This window comes from Dipodomys merriami, unplaced genomic scaffold (assembly GCF_024711535.1).
Source record: "Dipodomys merriami isolate MVZ:Mamm:240054 unplaced genomic scaffold, mDipMer1.0.p SCAF_127, whole genome shotgun sequence".
NCBI lineage: Eukaryota > Metazoa > Chordata > Mammalia > Rodentia > Heteromyidae > Dipodomys > Dipodomys merriami.
Genome location: NW_027202571.1, coordinates 3,405,791 through 3,411,012, shown reverse-complemented (window position 1 = coordinate 3,411,012; position 5,222 = coordinate 3,405,791). Strand labels below are relative to the sequence as shown.

The window sequence follows — 5,222 nt, the reverse complement described above, 5'->3', positions numbered from 1 at the left end:
GCCCCAGGACTGACAAGAAAAATGTGTACAGCCTGCATGTTGTCTGAAAATGATAAGTAAAAAGTAAAATAACAGATAAAGGCAAAGTGTCTGATAAATCTGTGACCACACATTTTCAATCCTGTATGTCCACGTCTTTGCTCAATACTTAACATACCCTCAACAAATATTCTGAATGAATAAATTCATCAAAGAGCACTTTATAAGAAATTTAATGAAGTCGAAATTAAACCTGAAAATGGGAATGGCCAAAACTTAAAATTGAATTAGAAACCTGTAGTTAGTGTTCAAATGAAGTCTTTGTATCTCTGAGTCAAAGGTTAATGGGGGACCAGAGTATGTGAGAAGAATAGATGATAATTTGGTAGTAAGAGATTTTACTTTTCTGAAGAAATAGGGACAAAGATTGTTGATCCCCAACTTAAATAACCATTGTTTTTCAACTTGGACGTAGGAAAAAGGAGGTAAAAAATGAGCATGTACATCCTACAGGAAAGAAAGAGTTATGCTTATGAAGATATCCATAAACCCCAGGATGATGATTACCTGTGTAAGTAACCCTCTGTGCTTGTTCAAACAGAAGGCAAATGTGCTTTTATAATAATTCATCAGGTCATTTGGCCCCCAATTACTGGTTTACTCTAGTAACTTCACATGAAGAACTAAGCGACAATGATATGCATTCTGTGCTCTTTCTCATGATTGTTAAATCTGGGAATGTACATATTTCTTGACTAATTTTTGCTTCTCTTGCCTCAGATTGTGAGCAGTGTCAGAACTTCTTCATCACCAGCTACACTGTTCATGGGCCACCTATATTTGTAAGAGACAATGTGGTGGACAAGGGGCATTATGACCATTCAGTCCTCAGTCTGCCCACTGGGCTGAGAATTCGTCAGTACAGTACCCTGAGGCTAGGCTTAGAGTATGGAATGAGGAATCTGATCTGCAATTGGGTTTGCACTTCAGCCCCTATGAGGGCTTGATCATAGAAGAAGAAGATGCAGACAATAGGTACTCCTAGATGGTAAGAAATGCCCTCCCTTTCCCCCCTTTCTCTAACTCCATGTGTCCCCCTGTGCCTCCAATGAAACATTGCTAGGACATGGACAAAATAATTGTATGTGTTTGTGGAATCTGCATAAACATGGACATGCTGATTTAGGATCAAAGTATAGTGCATATAAACAGAGTGTGTTAGAGGCAAAGTGCATCCATGCTTAAGGAGCCTCTGTTAGGACTATGACAAATCCCCTCAGATGTGTAGACGGCATCTTATGTGTTCACAACTACTGAGTCCATGCAGGCTCAAAGAGCATCACTGGAATCAAGTAATGTGATTTTGCCGATTATTACCCAAAAGCCTTTAGCTTGTCTTTCTGAAACTCAGATCACAAAAAGGAGTAACTTCTATGTGTAGATGCAAAAAATAAATCCCAGGCCAACTGGAGTGAGTCCAGCAGTCATTTTCATGGTTCCTAAGAGGATATTATCCTCAGAAGACTTGCACCCTGATTATCACACATATGGATTCCCATATCTCTATTTTTCTTTTGCTGTACTTGGTGCTTTCAAAATTATGAATATTTGATGGACAAGAAATAAAAATATAAATAGTATAGCTGGGTTCCATAGCTCAACCTTTAATTTGGACTTTTGAGATAGAGATGATGAGATCTGTCTGATGCCATTCCTAGCATAAAAGATTATAAGACCCCGATTACTACCAATGGCTGAGCACTTTGGTGCACATTTGTTATCCCAGCTACTGTGGAAGTACAATGGCTGGATAAAGTGAAGTATCTCCAGCAACCCAGGCAAGCACAAGCAGGATGGCAACCCAGGACAGCAGGGTAAATAATACCTCAAAAACAAACTGTGCACTGGTGGCTCAAACCTGTAAGTAGCTACTCAGAAAGCTCGGATATGAGTATCATGGTTCAAATCCAGCCCATGGAAGAAAGGCTGTGAAACTCTTATCTCCAATTAACCAGCAGAAAATCAAAAGCGGCGCTGTGGCTCAAGTGGTAGAGCACTTGCCTTGAGTTGAAGAGCTGAAGGACAACATTCAGGCACAGAGTTTATGCCCCTTGACAGACAAAAAATACCTCAAAAATAAACAACACAAAAAGGGCTAGTGGTTCAAGTGGTAGAGTGCTTGTATTGCAAGAGGTAAGTTTAGTTACTGAGTTCAATCATTAGCTCTGGTATGTATGTATGTATGTATGTATGTATGTATGTATGTATGTATGTATGTATGTATGCATATAAATATGTGTACTGTATCAAAATAAAAATTTCCATGAGAGACAAAATTAAGACATCAGAAGAAAAACCAAAGGGCCTAACTTCATTCATAGATCCTGCATCTGTAAAGCACATACTGTATACGAGTCAAAGAATTATCCTCAGTAGTTGAATAAATCATATTCCCTGAGTAATTGCGAAACACATGTGGAAATAGAAAGGACAATTTCATTGTAGGAGTATTTAACTATAATTTTTCTTCGTAGTTTTTGCAAAGTACATAGTGCCCTAACAACCTACAAGAAAGAACTTTAGTCTATTAGGGTATACTCAAACACGTAGAAGCAGAGTTGGAGCAGTGGTGAGGTTCAGAAAGCAGTGGTTCTATGATATGTCCTGCAGCCCTGTGCCATGGGGAACCATTGTCTTATCAGGAAACAACATCATGAATAAACAAATTTCCCTCTATTGTCTTTATAAGACAAAGGATTCTCTGAATTTCTATGGGACCATAGTGGAGACAGGTGCATGAGTGAGTCCAATCTAAGGAAAATTACTTGGGCCAAATGTCAAATGATGTGTGCTAATCTAGAAACAGAATGCATGTCCCCACCAAAATCTATGACATAAACTTTAACTCAATTTAGAGAATCTGGAAATCAATCTATTTGTGACAAATAAGGATTAAGAGAAGTCTGGAACTGAGCTTTGAAAACAGTGCACTTAGAGTTCTAGAGTGGATGAGTATTAGGAGTAGATCCAAAGGGAGCAGAAACTTACCCTCTTATGTTTCCTTCCTGTGCCTGCTTCAACTTTAGGTATATGAACTGTGGCAGGTGTGCTGAGAATCAGAATCCGAGGGCCTTTCATTATCAGAGGTAGATCTTCTACCAAACCTGTCATGTCATCAAGGCAGGATGTGAGCTGCTTGTCTCGTATGGGGATGAGTATTGACAGCAACTGGGCAGTAAGTGGAAGAAAGAGCTCACAGCAGAAACAGGTGGACCTTACTATGGTTCCTTAAAAAGGAAGAAAAGAAAAAAAATAATTCTCTTTAGGAATTTTCGAATATCAACTCTTCGGTGGAACAAAAGGCAATTTAACGTGAGAAAAATTTCAAGTTAAGTACCTCTGAATTTAAAGATGCAGTTTGTATACTTTATTAGGAAAATTTCCTTATTTTTAACTATTTGTCCTGATTTTACATTTTAAGAACTTCATATGTTTGAATGCAATACAAAATACCGTGCTAAAAGGCGTAGAGACCAAACAAAGAACCTACCAGCTCTCTTTCAAAGAACCAGTTACTTCTGGCCATTGCAGTTTTTTCTTAATTCCCTCCATATTCGCAAATATTATGCATATGTCATTGTTCATTCATTACATAGTCTACATATTCTGTGAATATATTACTAGGAAGAAAATCAGTTAGAATGAGAGTTCCTATAGAGACTTGTGTCTTTGACAAAAAAGAATCCATCTTTTCTCAGGGCATTTTGCTCTAGCCATGGCCCTCAATTCTTGGTTCCATGGCTGCAACTAGTCCTTACTTTTCTTCCTCACTAGAAACAACTAAAAAGTTTTTAGTAAGGATGTTCTTTCAGTAGAAAGGCCTGAGATAGAGGAGGAAACATAGCCCTGTGAATATCTCCGAGATGGCCTGTCATCGGCGTGGAGAAGTTGACTCCTGTAGTTGGATGTGTCAGTGAGAGGACAAATAGGTTGGCAGTGATTTCAGAAACTCTAAGGAAAATATCTGTTATCTGCTACTGGAAAAAGAGTGTCAGTTCATGTTCTAAGAAAATGTAACAGTAAAAATAACTAAGAAACCAGACAGCCCTGATCTGTCCAGGAATCTCAGACTGCCCTGACCGATTATCTCCCAACTCTATCAGGAAGCAATTTAGGTCGGGAAATAATCCAGGAATAGTGCCCTCAGCATTCCTGTGATTGGCCCCACCTACCCCAACTTATAATATGCTTGCTATGTATGATTTAACCTATCCTGTAACTGCTAAGCTAGAAAGTCCCTGCCCTTACTGGAAATGATCATTCCCCAACCAATAAATTTAAGACTAGATTTACTACGAACCACCGACCTATCACAAAATCAGTGTTGTAATGATCCTTCCACCTGCTTCATACAAAATAAAAAAAAACTTGCTGACCAAGAGATTGGGACTGACAATTATTGACCTGCTGTGTCAGGGAAGATTTGTGAGTCCAGCTCGAGCTGTAATAAACGACCCCCCTGCATTTACATTGGCAAGGGCTTTCTGCTGGCCTTTGGGGGCGGTCTATGGCCTGGTACTTCAGCAGGAAGCAGGAGGACAGCGAGAGTCCAGAAGACAGGAGAGGCACAGGAGTGAATGCACCTTTCCGTGGAGACGCCTGGGCCATGCTTATGAAGTTCCCAACATGTACGTGTTGGCATCCACGCAAGTCCCTGGAAGTCCCACTGGTCTGGGGCACACTGCCTGCTCTAGATCTACAGTCTGAACTTCCCCGTTGGCCCTGGACCTGGCTGGGCTGGAGCTGCACCCACCAGCCATGCTTCCTCCACCCTGTTGCGCATAGCTTCCCAGCCACTGCTTGGTCTTCAGCATCTATGCCAGTCTGGCTCTCTGGGGCAAGCTGAGGCTGAGGTGACCATTCTGGGTGCCCGTTCAAGTCGTGTGAGGCCAAAGCTGTGGTGGAGCCAGTCCTCACACACTTCCAGGTATGTCCAGAAAGGATTGAACTCCACTGGCCCAGTGCTGCCGTCCTCTCATCCCCAGAGTTTACCTCCATGTCCCCACCTTTGTTGTTGAAATTGTTCAGCCACTGTGATCTTAATTTTCATTGTCCTCCTTTGCAGTACTTGAGATTCCTTCCTCTTCTCACCAGGCCACCAGGCCCCATGGGATCCGCCCCAACAACCCCACCTCACAGACACTCTCCAGAACCAGGCAGCCTTTGGGCATGCTGCTTCCTGA

At 41.2% G+C, this 5,222-nt stretch overlaps 1 pseudogene; it reads left to right on the top strand.

Moving 5' to 3' along the window:
• The first annotated feature begins 477 nt into the window (after window positions 1-477).
• On the top strand, window positions 478-4,746 carry LOC138824140 (histone-lysine N-methyltransferase PRDM9-like; annotated as a pseudogene).
• The last annotated feature ends 476 nt before the right edge of the window (window positions 4,747-5,222 follow it).